This window comes from Eurosta solidaginis, chromosome 1 (genome assembly GCF_040869045.1).
Source record: "Eurosta solidaginis isolate ZX-2024a chromosome 1, ASM4086904v1, whole genome shotgun sequence".
NCBI lineage: Eukaryota > Metazoa > Arthropoda > Insecta > Diptera > Tephritidae > Eurosta > Eurosta solidaginis.
The window spans coordinates 255,822,530-255,837,975 of record NC_090319.1 but is presented as its reverse complement, the minus strand read 5'-3'; positions in this window follow the sequence as shown (position 1 = coordinate 255,837,975).

The following is a 15,446-nucleotide window of genomic DNA, read 5'->3' as shown; positions in this document are numbered from 1 at the left end:
AGGAGGTTTTCCAAAGAATAGCTGGTGCTGGTCTGAAACTTAGTCCCAAAAAGTGTCCTCTGTTCAAGGAGCAAGTTAGTTACTTTGATCATAAAGTAACAAGGGAGGGCATCTGCACCGCGAATGAAAAGATAGAAGCCACGAAGACCATGTAGTTTGGAATGCAAGCACTGTTCAAAGGCCGAGGCTAAAGAAGACATTATATATGCGCGGCTAAAGACTATAACATGTACGGATGAATGGGACAAGGAACAACTAAGGAAGTGTCAGCTAGAAGATGCAGATCTGTCACATGTTTGCAAGGTCTCGAACGAAACGAAAGACCAAATAGAGAGGAGATATCAGCAGAGAGTCCCATTGCGAAATCATATTGGGCACAGTTTAGAGTTGATATCCGGTTGCTTGCATCGAGTATGGGAGAGTGAAGATGGTCACTGTGAGAGGCACCTTATAGTTGTTCCCAGGAAAAGCATTCCTGACGTTCTCAACGAGCTATATAATGGTCCAAGTGGAGGTCATCGGGGAATAACGAAGACGCTCGAGAAAATTAAGCAGAGATTCTATTGGGGTGGTTGCCGTCAGTCGGTCACTGAGTGGATTGAGAACTGCGAGGTTTGCAGAAGAGCGAAAGAGCCCAAAACCCGAGGTCATGGCCAGATGAAGCAATATAACTCAGGTGCGTCATTTGAAAGGATCGCTATGGATGTCGCAGGTCCATTTCCTACTAGCAACTGCGGAAACAAATATGTACTGGTGGTTATGGATTATTTCAGCAATTGGCCAGAGGTATACCCAATCCCAAATCAAGAAGCGGAAATAGTAGGAGAAGTGTTCATAAACAATTGGGTTGCAAGGTATGGTGTACCAATGGAGTTAAATTCTGACCAAGGGAGACATTTTGAATCAGCTGTGTTCCAAGAAATGTGTAAAACATTGTGCATTCGAAAAACACGGACAACTGCATTGCATCCTCAGTCCGATGGTATGCTGGAACAATTCAATAGAACATTGGAGGAGCACTTAAGGAAAGTAGTGGACAAGCTCCATAAAGAGTGGGGTATACGCATACCATTATTCTTGATGGCTTATCTATCGGCAGTACATGAGACAACGGACCAAACTCCCGCAAGAGTAATTTTTGGCAATGACCTTTAACTGCCCGCTGATTTGGATTTTGGGACAAATGCCGATGCGGAGAGAAATGGCAAGAAATCCACTGGTGTCTTGGAGGAAGAGCTGAGGGAAATACATGCTCTTGTAAGACAACTAAACAAGATTATTGACAAGATGAAAGCCAGATATTATAAAGCAATTAATTCGAAAGGTTTTCGGGAAGGAGATTTGGGGCTGCTATACAACTCACAACGAAAAAAAGGGTTGTCACCGAAATTGCAGTGTAATTGGGAAGGCCCATACAAAGTTATAAAACGAATCAACGTGCAGTGTGACGAATATTACCATCTCTAAGCTGGTACTAAGTAAATGCACAACAACAAAAACACTAAAGCAAGCTACATAAACACATTAATCATCATGTACACACATACATACAAGCAGCAGCATCAGCTACTATTTCGCTCACATATACACACGCAACTCGTTACACACTACAAATGCACGCGCGTATGGCTGGTGACCAGGTAGAGGATTCTAGAAGACGAAACGTCTAGACATTTGGACACAGAGTATAAAAGCAGCAGAAGCTGAGTAGTCCGGATTTAAACACGCAATTGGTTGAGAAGTATTATTGTGAAGTGTTATTGTGAAGTATTCTAATAAAGACCATTTTGCAGTTGTTGTTGGAGTTGTTTATTCGACAACTTAGCGATTCGAACGTTTGCAGAAGGTTGGAAATAAGCGGAATTTCAGTAAATTCGTTACAATATGATAAAACTGTTTTTATGGATTTGACCATATCCATGATCAGTTCAGAATTAAAAATCTGTGCGTGGTTGACTCAACTGCTATTTGTGTTGGGTGAAAATGTACAGAAATTTCGGGGGAATTTTAGCATAATTAGGTTGATACTTACTTATTTGAATACCCTCAAAATCTGGACTTAAGGCCCAAACCCTATTTTCCATAGGTTAAAGCGTGTTTATTCCACAAACACAATTTTTATGTCATAAGAAAGGAGACACAAATTCTGATTTTGTGGATTGAATTACGCAACCAAAATTTTGCAATATTCCAAGTACGAGTATAAGAAAATGTTAAATATACATACCTTATCGCTCAACTTCCTCATCCGATGTAATCACCGTCCATATTTCTGGAGCATATAGCAAGGCTTCAGCGATGCATATAAAAGCTCGAATTTAGTTTGTCGTGAGATGCTTAAATTTTTGCACTTGCCTGTCTTAGTAGCAACAAGACAACTCTTTTTTTATAAACTTATTCTTTGAATATTTCCGAATTCGATGGGATTGTTTGGAATAATACGAGTATACTATTTGTAATATATATTACTATTTCCCATTTTGTGTTTTGACGGTGTAAAAAAGGCAGAGTAAATGGGTCTCAAAGTCACAGCTACCCCACTTTAAGATTTGTTTAAACAAAATCGAAAATTTGTGTGAGGACGCATATTTCTGAAATTTCTTCAAATTATTTTGGGGAGCTCAGAAAAGGTAAAATACTGCTCCGGCTCTGAACATGAACAGAGCAGAACGGAGGCGTAATATAAATGGTGATAGCGGCGGCCGCCGTGGTGTGATGGTAGCGTGCTCCGCCTACCACACCGTATGCCCTGGATTCGCACCCCGGACAAAGCAACATCAAAATTTTAGAAATAAGGTTTTTCAATTAGAAGAAATTTTTTCTAAGCGGGGTCGCCCCTCGGCAGTGTTTGGCAAGCGATCCGGGTGTATTTCTGCCATGAAAAGCTCTCAGTGAAAACTCATCTGCCTTGCAGATGCCGTTCGGCATAAAACATGTAGGTCCCGTCCGGCCAATTTGTAGGGAAAATCAAGAGGAGCACCACGCAAATTGGAAGACAAGCTCGGCCTTAGATCTCTTCGGAGGTTATCGCACCTTACATTTATTTATTTTTTATTTATAGCATTTCTCTTACTCTGCTATGAGAAAGGTCGTGTTTTACAGCGGAGCAAATAGCAGATTAAAAACTTCAAACGAAATGCTATATCTACAGGAGCGAGAGCAAATAAAATGTATTGGTATGCGGAACTTGGTATTTTCCCTGGTCTTGTTGTTGGAGCTAATGGAACGTTGTGATGTTGTTGGTTTTGTACGTGTGACTTTATTTGTCAACTTATGTTCCCAAGTTGCATTCCAAGTGTTTGTAAGTTAGTAGTAGCGCGAGAAAAGATAACGTTCTTCTTACCAATGTCTAACAGAGCAAATATCAATGCCTTTTTGTTCGCCTCGCTCCCCTACATATAGCATTTTGTTTGGAGTTTTTATTCTGCTATTTGCTCTAAAACACGATGTAGCTCGTCGCAGAGCATTAGAAGCGCCACACCTTTTTTATGCGACGGCTCTGCTCTATATTCTGTTCATGTTCAGAGCAGGAGCAATAGCAAAAAAAACTCCAGAGTAATACACCAATGTCAGCCACTGCTTCAATGTTTTCATGTCAATATCGTGTCAATGATATCACATAACTCACTAAAAGTTCTGAATCCAAGATCCTTATAAGCAAATCGATAAAATGAATTTTTCAAGTAACCACAAGGTTTCAAATTAAACTTCATTTCACAGAAAAATGAATTTGCAATTAAGGTTTCTACATGCAAATCGACACTTACATCCATATATGTATGTGCACACATACATACAAACGTTAGTCTGAAAGTCAGTATGCACATACATTTATTGTGCATTTTCTCCCAAACCTCCCCCTCCCTGCCCTCTCCATCCACTTCCCACCAATGTTTGTTGACATTTCTCCACTCAGTATTACAATTTCCTTTAAAATTGCATTAGAAGATTATAGCTAAGGCACAGACTACCTATGCAATATGTACTATACATAAATACTTATAAACTCAACCCATTTACTATCATCCGGCAATGCCAATCGTCAGCTCGAGGAATAGTCAATTTCACTATTTCATATTGTTGTAGAGTTGATGTACTCTCTCGTTTGCTTGATTTAGATGTGTAACGCAATTTTACCTGTACTAAGTAATCAAAGGTGGCAAAATCAAGATGTAACTTAATTCATCACGCTAGTCTGGATAAGCAGAAAATCAGTTCTACGGTTAATACCATAAGAAAAATTTAATTTTAATGACGCCAATAGGTTTAGTGTGTCTACTATCCTTACACCTATGCAGGGCGTTCATTTATTTTGAATTATGTACTTACTTGCTAACACCGACACATAGATCGTGGCCAATATTAGAATAAGTTTACACACATCATTGAAAGTTTGCACATAAATTATTGATACTCGGTGACAACTCCGACAAAACCGCACAATTTTTAAAATCCGTCTATTGACACTCCCACCCTTATATAGCTGAAAATTAGAGACATCGGTGTTATATGAATACAGAACTGAGCTGATGAACGTCACATCTAATTTATTTTCAAACGCCATATCTCAGCAGAAACTCGATATATTTTGAGCTGAGATAAGGCGGTTATGAAATACGTTCTGCTAAGGCCGTTTTCAACGAATTACTTTGAGATAGGTTATATTTCAAACAAATTCGCAGATAGCGTGTTTTTAAGTCGAATGAAAAATTCGACTTAATGTCTTGTATTGGGTTATGTTTAGCGTAATGTGCGAAAGACTGAAAGCCAAAACCGGGGAGCTTACTGGACCTTATTATCGACCAGATCATCACTATACGTCTAATCATATGCAAGACTCACAACAAAAGAATCGATATGCCATACCTTTTAGTTAGCTTCAGAGCAACTTTTAACATCGTAAAAAGCTGCTATGTCTGGAATTGATCTACCTGAAAAGCATATAAAGCTTTCCAAATGATGAAGACGCCTCCTTATCGTGCGATTTCTTCAACCTTATGCTGGAGAAAATAATTCCAGCAGCTGATCTAAACAGCGATGGTACCATCTATTATATGAATTTACAACTGCTGACCTTCTCTGCCTTCTGAGTTGTATAAAGGCAACCGCCGCTGTGAGCTAGACTAGGACGAGAAAAAATCGGAAGAAGGACTTCGTCTATTTGGGAGCGAACATTAACAGCGAAAATGATGTCAGCCTATAAATCAAACGGAAAATCACTCTTGCTACTATGAACTCTCAGTAATTGAAATTCAAAAACACAATCTCCTCTCGAAGAACAAAAATCACGCTCTATAACTCTCTCATCGCATCTTGATTTACGGCTAAAAATCAAAGAATAGTTAGACTTTTACGCAGAGGCGCAAACCACCCAGGCGTTTAAGTGCCAATTACAGATGATAACGAAACAGCCATTGGCGTTACATTAAGTATATAAGCACGGTCAATTTTTTTGGGCTGCTCTAACATTTATGCGCTTCCGGTTTCGTATGAAGAATATTTTTAACGTATCTCTTCGCCATATCATATCCGCCATTTACTATCTAAGAATTGGTGGCTCGGAGGATCGGTAATTTTTTCGAGTGAATTTTTATTATAACCTTTTTTGTTCGTTATTTTAGTGGACTTTTATTATTATACTCAGTTGAGCAGAGCTCACAGAGTATATTAAGTTTGATTGGATAACGGTTGGTTGTACATATATAAAGGAATCGAGATAGATATAGACTTCCATATATCAAAATAATCAGGATCCAAAAAAAATTTGATTGAGCCATGTCCGTCCGTCCGTCCGTCCGTCCGTCCGTTAACACGATAACTTGAGTAAATTTTGAGGTATCTTGATGAAATTTGGTATGTAGGTTCCTGAGCACTCATCTCAGATCGCTATTTAAAATGAACTATATCGGATTATAACCACGCCCACTTTTTCGATATCGAAAATTTCGAAAAACGGAAAAAATGCGATAATTCATTGCCAAAGGCGGTTAAAGCGATGAAACTTGGTAGATAGGTTTACGTTATGACGCGGAATAGAAAATTAGTAAGATTTTGGACAATGGGCGTGGCACCGCCCACTTTTACAAGAAGGTAATTTAAAAGTTTTGCAAGCTGTAATTTGGCAGTCGTTGAAGATATCATGATGAAATTTGGCAGGAACGTTACTACTATTACTATATATGTGCTGAATAAATATTAGCAAAATTGGATGAAGAACACGCCCACTTTTTAAAAAATTTTTTTTTTAAATTCTAATTTTAACAAAAAATTTAATATCTTTACTGTATATAAGTAAATTAAGTCAAAACTCAACTCCAGTAATGATATGATGCAATAAAATACAAAAATAAAAGAAAATTTCAAAATGGGCGTGGCTCCGCCCATTTTCATTTAGTTTGTCTAGAATACTTTTAAAGCCATAAGTCGAACAAAAATTTAGCAATCCTTTTGAAATTTGGTAGGAGCATAGATTCTATGACGGTAACTGTTCTCTGTGAAAATGGGCGAAATCGGTGGAAGCCACGCCCAGTTTTTATACACAGTCCACCGTCTGTCCTTCCGCTCGGCCGTTAACACAATAACTTGAGCAAAAACCGATATATCTTTACTAAACTTAGCCCACGTATTTATCTGAGCTCACTTTATCTTGGTATAAAAAATGGCCGAAATCCGACCATAACCACGCCCACTTTATCGATATCAAAAATTACGAAAAATGAAAAAAATGCCATAATTCTATACCAAATACGAAAAAAGGGATGAAACATGGTAACTGGATTGGTTTATTGACGCAAAATATAACTTTGGAAAAAACTTTGTAAAATGGGTGTGACACCTACCATATTAAGTAGAAGAAAATGAAAAAGTTCTACAAGGCGAAATCAACAGCCCTTGGAATCTTGGCAGGAATACTGTTAGTGGTATTGAATATATAAATAAATTTGCAGTACCCAACAGATGATTTTCTGGATCACCTGGTCCACATTTGGTCGATATCGCGAGAACGCCTTCACATATACATCTAAGGGCCACTCGTTTTTAAAACCCTCATTAATACCTTTAATTTGATATTCATATCGTACAAACACATTCTAGAGTCACCCCTGGCCCACCCTAATGGCGATATCTCGAAAAGGCGTGCACCTATAGACCTAATGCCCACTCCCTCTTAAAATGCTCAGTAACACCTTTCGTTTGATACCCATATCGTACAAACATTCTAGAGTCACCCCTGGCCCACCCTAATGGCGATATCTCGAAAAGGCGTCCACCTATAGACCTAATGCCTACTCCCTCTTAAAATGCTCAGTAACACCTTTCGTTTGATACCCATATCGTAAAAACATTCTAGAGTCACCCTTGGCTCACCCTAATGGCGATATCTCGAAAAGGCGTCCACCTATAGACCTAATGTCCACTCCCTCTTAAAATGCTCAGTAACACCTTTCGTTTGATACCCATATCGTACAAACATTCTAGAGTCACCCCTGGCCCACCCTAATGGCGATATCTCGAAAAGGCGTCCACCTATAGACCTAATGCCCACTCCCTCTTAAAATGCTCAGTAACACCTTTCGTTTGATACCCATATCGTACAAACATTCTGGAGTCACCCCTGGCCCACCCTAATGGCGATATCTCGAAAAGGCGTCCACCTATAGACCTAATGCCCACTCCCTCTTAAAATGCTCAGTAACACCTTTCGTTTGATACCCATATCGTACAAACATTCTAGAGTCACCCTTGGTCCACCTTTATGGCGATATCTCGAAAAGGCGTCCACCTATAGAACTGAGGATTACTCCCTTTTAAAATACTCATTACCACCTTTCATTTGATACCCATATCGTACAAACACATTCTAGAGTCACCCTGGCCCACCCTAATGGCGATATCTCGAAAAGGCGTCCACCTATAGACCTAATGCCTACTCCCTCTTAAAATGCTCAGTAACACCTTTCGTTTGATACCCATATCGTACAAACATTCTAGAGTCACCCTTGGTCCACCTTTATGGCGATATCTCGAAAAGGCGTCCACCTATAGAACTAAGGATTACTTACTTACTTACTTAATTGGCGCTTAACCGTCTAAACGGTTATGGCCGTCCAACAAGGCGCGCCAGTCGCTCCTTCGCTCCGCCAACCGGCGCCAATTGGTCACACCAAGGGAGTTTAAATCGTTTTCCACCTGGTCCTTCCAACGGAGTGGGGGCCGCCCTCTACCTCTGCTTCCATAGGCGGGTTCCGATAGAAACACTTTCTTGGCCGGAGCATCATCTTTCATTCGCATAACATGGCCTAGCCAGCGCAGCCGCTGCGTTTTAATTCGCTGGACTATGTTGATGTCTGCGTATAGCTCGTACAGCTCATCATTAAATCTTCTTCGGTACTCGCCATCGCCAACGCGTAGAGGTCCATAAATCTTTCGAAGAACTTTTCTCTCGAACACTCCCAAAGCCGCTTCATCTGCTGTTGTCATGGTCCATGCTTCTGCCCCATATAGCAGGACGGGTACGATAAGTGACTTGTAGAGTATGATTTTCGTTCGCCGAGAGAGGACTTTACTTTTCAATTGCCTACCTAGTCCAAAGTAGCATTTATTGGCAAGATTGATTCTTCGCTGGATTTCAGTGCTGATGTTGTTGCCTATGTTGATGCTGGTTCCCAAATAAACGAAGTCTTTTACTATTTCGAAATTATGGCTGCCAACAGTAGCGTGGTTGCCAAGGCGCATATGCGCTGACTCTTTGCTCGATGACAGCAGGTACTTCGTTTTGTCCTCATTCACCATCAAACCCATCTTTACCGCTTCTTTTTCCAGCTTGGAGTAAGCAGAACTAACAGCGCGGGTGTTTAGGCCGATGATATCAATGTCATCAGCATATGCCAGTAATTGCACGCTTTTATAGTATATTGTTCCAGTGCGGTTAAGTTCTGCAGCTAGTATAATTTTCTCCAGCATCAAATTAAAGAAATCGCACGATAGGGGGTCACCCTGTCTGAAACCTCGTTTAGTTTCGAACGGCTCGGAGAGGTCCTTCCCAATTCTGACTAAGCTGATGGTGTTGCTCAACGTCATTTTGCACAGCCGTATAAGTTTTGCAGGGAAACCAAATTCAGACATAGCGGCATATAGGCAGCTCCTTTTCGTGCTGTCGAAGGCGGCTTTAAAGTCGACGAAGAGGTGATATGTGTCGATTCTCTTTTCACGGGTTTTTTCCAAGATTTGGCGCATTGTGAAAATCTGGTCGATGGTAGATTTACCAGGTCTGAAGCCGCACTGATAAGGTCCAATCAGCCGGTTCACGGTGGGCTTCAATCTTTCGCACAATACACTTGAAAGGACCTTATATGCGATATTAAGAAAGCTGATTCCACGATAGTTGGTGCATTTTGCAGTATCCCCCTTCTTGTGGACTGGGCAAAGAACACTTAGATTCCAACCGTCGGGCATGTTTTCGTCCGCCCATATTTTGCTAAGAAGCTGCTGCATGCGCCTTACCAACTCCTCGCCGCCGAACTTGAATAGCTCCGCAGGCAATCCATCAGCGCCCACGGCCTTGTTGTTTTTCAATCTGGTTATTGCTATTCTAACTTCGTCATAATCGGGCGGGGGACATATATTCCATCATCATCGATTGCGGGATCGGGTTCTTCATCTCTGCGCGGTGAATTGCTGCCTCCATTTAGGAGAGCAGAGAAGTGTTCCCTCCATAATCTAAGCACTCTCTGGACATCAGTTACAAGGTCGCCGTTTTCATTCCTACAGGAGTTTGCCCCGGTCTTAAAACCTTCCGTCTGTCGCCGTATTTTTTGGTAGAATTTTCGGGCGTTATTCCTGGTGGCTAGCAGCTCAAGCTCCTCGCACTCACGCCTTTCTGCTTCTGCTTTTTTCTTCCTGAAAAGGCGTCTCGCTTCCCTTTTCAACTCACGATAGCGTTCACACACTCCTCTTGTCGCGCTCGCTTTTAACGTAGCCCTGTAGGCAGCGTCTTTTCTTTCGGTTGCAACGCGGCATTCTTCATCATACCAGTTGTTTTTTCGTGGCCGCCGGTAACCAATTTTTTCCTCGGCGGCAGTATGAAGTGCTTTGGAGATATGCTCCCACTGCTCCTGTATTCCTTCAGGATGAGTTGTGCCCTCAGAGAGCAGGTGTGAGAGTCGAGTTGCGAAATCATTGGCAGTCTGTTGTGATTGAAGCTTTTCGACGTCTAGCTTTCCTTGTGTTTTTTGTTCCTTGTTTTTAGCCGCGTTGAGGCGGGTGCGTATTTTGGCTGCAACGAGATAATGGTCCGAATCGATGTTAGGTCCTCGGATCGTTCGCACATCTAAAACACTGGAGGCATGCCGTCCGTCTATCACAACGTGATCGATCTGATTGCGAGTATTTCGATCAGGAGACAGCCATGTAGCTTGATGTATCTTTTTATGCATGAACCTCGTGCTTGATATGACCATGTTTCGAGCACCGGCAAAGTCAATCAGCCTCAGTCCGTTAGGAGAAGTTTCATTGTGTAGGCTGAACTTTCCGACTGTAGGGCCAAAAACACCTTTTTTGCCCACCCTGGCGTTAAAGTCGCCAAGCACGACTTTTATATCATGACGGGGGCAGCGCTCGTATGTGCGTTCTAATTGTTCATAAAAAGTGTCTTTCACCTCATCGTCTTTCTCCTCTGTCGGCGCATGGGCGCAGATGAATGATATATTAAAAAATTTTGCTTTTATTCGAATAGCGGCGAGACGCTCATCCACAGGCGTGAACGCCAGCACTTGGCGACAAAGTCTCTCTCCCACCACGAATCCGACGCCGAAACCGCGCTTATTCGCATGGCCACTCCAATATATGTCACAATTTTTGATCTTCTTTCTTCCTTGCTTCGTCCAACGCATTTCTTGGATGGCGGTGATGTCAGATTTTGCTTTGACGAGGACATCAACCAGCCGGGCATCTGCACCAATCCCATTCAGGGAGCGGACGTTCCAGGTGCATGCCCTCAATTCATTGTCCTTCAAACGTTTGCCATGGACGTCATCAATAGAGAGTGTATTTATCCGAGGCTTGTTGTTATATTTCATTGGAGTATGGTTTTACGTGGCGGGTCCCAAGCCCAGAGCACAACCCACTCAGCGGGGGTGAAAATATTACTTGGCACGTTTATATAGCGAGCCGCTTGCTCCAAGACAGACGCCCGCTTGCAGCCGCACCTAGAGGTGTACAGACGCTGCCGATGAAATCTCCCCCGGCTAGCCCTTAAACCGATTATGTCAGAGTGGCCTAGCCAGGTTGTCGCCTTCTCACATTAGCTCACTGCTAAACGGGAGTTTAGCGGCTACCCAGAGGATACTTGGCCGCAAGCGACCGGCAGTAGTGAGCTGCTTGAACCGCATGCAAAAGAATCGCTCTGGCCATTCCCAGGTGAATGGCGGTCAGAAGCTTTCCCCACTTTCGTGGACTTCTACACACGGCCCCACCCTCCCTAATGGCGATATCTCGAAAAGGCGTCCACCTATAGACCTAATGCCCACTCCCTCTTAAAATGCTCAGTAACACCTTTCGTTTGATACCCATATCGTACAAACATTCTAGAGTCACCCCTGGCCCACCCTAATGGCGATATCTCGAAAAGGCGTCCACCTATAGACCTAATGCCCACTCCCTCTTAAAATGCTCAGTAACACCTTTCGTTTGATACCCATATCGTACAAACATTCTAGAGTCACCCTTGGTCCACCTTTATGGCGATATCTCGAAAAGGCGTCCACCTATAGAACTAAGGATTACTCCCTTTTAAAATACTCATTACCACATTTCATTTGATACCCATATCGTACAAACACATTCTAGAGTCACCCTGGCCCACCCTAATGTCGATATCTCGAAAAGGGGTCCACCTATGGACCTAATGCCCACTCCCTCTTAAAATGCTCAGTAACACCTTTCGTTTGATACCCATATCGTACAAACATTCTAGAGTCACCCCTGGCCCACCCTAATGGCGATATCTCGAAAAGGCGTCCACCTATAGACCTAATTCCCACTCCCTCTTAAAATGCTCAGTAACACCTTTCGTTTGATACCCATATCGTACAAACACATTCTAGAGTCACCCCTGGCCCACCCTAATGACGATATCTCGAAAAGGCGTCCACCTATAGACCTAATGCCCACTCCCTCTTAAAATGCTCAGTAACACCTTTCGTTTGATACCCATATCGTACAACCATTCTAGAGTCACCCTTGGTCCACCTTTATGGCGATATCTCGAAAAGGCGTCCACCTATAGAACTAAGGATTACTCCCTTTTAAAATACCCATTACCATCTTTCATTTGATACCCATATCATACAAATACATTCTAGAGTCATCCCTGGCCCACCCTAATGGCGACATTTCGAAAAGGCGTCCACCTATAGACCTAATTCCCACTCCCTCTTAAAATGCTCAGTAACACCTTTCATTTGATTCCCATATCGTACAACTAGAGACACCCCTGGTCCACCTTTATGGCGATATCTCGAAACGGCGTCCACCTAGGGAACTAAGGATCACTCCTTTTCAAAATACTCATTAACAGCTTTCATTTGATACCCATATCGTACAAACATATTCTAGAGTCACCCCTGGTCCACCTTTATGGGGATTTCTCGAAAAGGCGTTCACCTATAGAACTAAAGCCCATTCCCTTTTAAAATACTCATTATCACCTTTCATTTGATACCCATATCGTACAAACACATTCTAGAGTCAGCCCTGGTCCACCTTTATGGCGATATCCCTAAATGGCGTCCATCCATAGAACTACTCTCTCTTAAAATACTTTTTAATACCTTCCATTTGATACACATGTCATACAACCACATTCCAGGGTTACCCTAGGTTCATTTTCCTACATGGGGATTTTCCTTATTTTGTCTCCATAGCTCTCAACTGAGTATGTAATGTTCGGTTACACCCGAACTTAGCCTTCCTTACTTGTTTTATTTCATTTACTATGTTCCTTAAGAAAAATGGAGATTCTAGGCTCCTTTTCACCTGAGAATGTATTGAATGGAGGCAAGTATGTCTTAAGAGTATTCGTTGAGAATGAAGAAAATGAAAAAAGTGGTCATAGTTTAAGTCATTTAAAAACTTACAAAGGTTTTCTTATGAATGTGGCTGCCCTGAGACAAATCGCCAAATATATTTGACCATGCTCCGCTCTAGTGAAAAGTGATCGCATTATAGGAAGGTATGTCGAGTGTCGTCCATGTGTCGGAAAAAAGGCAGTTCGGATTTTCATTATAGCCCATTCTGTGTAGATATACACGGATGTATCCGTGTTCTATTAGAGATTGGATCAAATAGATCGCAACTTCTTCATGTGCTCGCTCCAACCATAGCTCTACATACTTCAGTGCGAAGATGGCAAACAGCTTTTCTTCCTGCAACGATCAAGCTCGTGATTGCGGAAACCGTGCGGAAACTGAGGCTCTCTCATCACAAATCCGATAATGAATTTCTTCTGCGTGACCAATACAGTAAACGTAGGATGGTGTAATATAATATTTCTTAGCCCTGTACATTGCATGTGTATGGCGGTAATGGCTGAGAATTACTTGTCTCTATAAACTATTATTGATCAATTACAGAAATTCGATGCAGCTGCATAAATTAAAGTACCAAAAAGGGAAGATTCGCAGATGAAGATTCTGCATCTCCCATACAAACTGAATTTTTTGTAGCAAATACATGATGAATTCACATTATAAACTATTTTTAGTTATTACATATCTTCGGAACTTTTTATGCAGCATTGCTGTGTTCGGAAAAGTATCCTCTATTAGTTATGTATAACCCACTTATCAAACGAACTGTCGTTACAATGCAAGCTTAGAAAAATGTTGTGTTCTATCAACGAGCAATTTAACTTTGTCTTTAAAACGTTTAGCCACATCCCTTTACATACATATTTGGTTATGAAGCCATAGGTGTCAATGTTTGATACAATTAAGTTTTAAAACTTAATAATATTTATGTATGTTAAAGCATGTTTTTATATGTTTTCAAGTTGAAAAATAATATTTCATTGCAAAATTCTCATTTCCCTAATACGCACACATTTCACTACTTATGCGTAACAAGATTATCCTACATTATTTTGTTGCAAAATATTTTAGGTATGACAGCTTGACTTTCATCACTATGCACCTAACATTTACATGTGTACATATGTACATATCTATGTACGTTCCCATTGGGGTATCCGTTATTCATCAACTTTGAACTGTACACGCAGGGGCGCTGACTAAGTTTTTAAATTTTTAGAATAGAACTTAAAACTTACTATCGTTAAAGGCAATGTCACAAATACGATAGATTTTTCAATTCCACAATGGGAATTACTCTAAATAATAAGAAGGAGGGTCTAACAGTCTAACCTAAACAAAAGCGAAAGAAATTTCTTTTAACATTTTGTGTTGTTATATCGGCCTACTGATTTGTAAGATCGCGGATTCGAATCGAGCTCAAGGCCTAACAATAATTTTTTTATCACTAGGATAGGATAGGTTAGGTGGTAGCTGCCATGATAAGGATAGCTCACTTGGACAACACGAAGGTCCGTTGTGATACCACATACACCTCACTATAATTGTTATGATAAAATTTTCCTTAAATGAACAAATTTTTAAATTACAATATGTAGAAGAAAGAAAAAATTTAGATACCTGCCAAAGCTCGTTGTATAGATCCATTTTGGGAACTGCTAAATTCATTCATCGGCAACGTCTTTCTTCTATTCTGTTTAAGGAAAAATTTATCATAAAAATAATAATGATAAAATAACTATTGTCAGGCCTTGAGCGCGATTCGATCCCACGAAATTTCTTTTATATGACATAAGCCCAAACAACGCGTCTCTAAATTGCAGCTAATCGACCAGTCACTTTTCAAAAATTTCCAAGAATTTAAATTTTTAGTTGCAATTACAATTATATATATAAAATGTGGCTATTGTTCGTGTATTATATAGTCAATAACACGTTCTTTGTGTTTTAAAAAATATTATTTTTTTTAATTATTCTATATATGAAAAATGGGCGTGGGTATCATCCGATCATCCAAATCCACATACCAAAACAGTTATCTCACAATTTTCTGAAGGTATCGACAGATAGAGGTAAGGACATTTTAAATCTATTAATAGTATATATGTAATAACTTTCATTGTTTTGATAATTTGTTTCGAAAACTAGCAGGTTAGAAAATAACGGTCAGTCTAATACTTATAGACAGTTTCTCATGCTCAATTGCCTTTTGCTCTGTAGCACAAAACACAAATTCAATTACTATGCGACATAGAAAAATTGGTTCTAGTCACATTTGGGAAACAATTTAAAATGCAGCGCAAACTTATTTTTCAATAGAAACGAAGATAAAAGCAAGACTACATATATAGTACATAT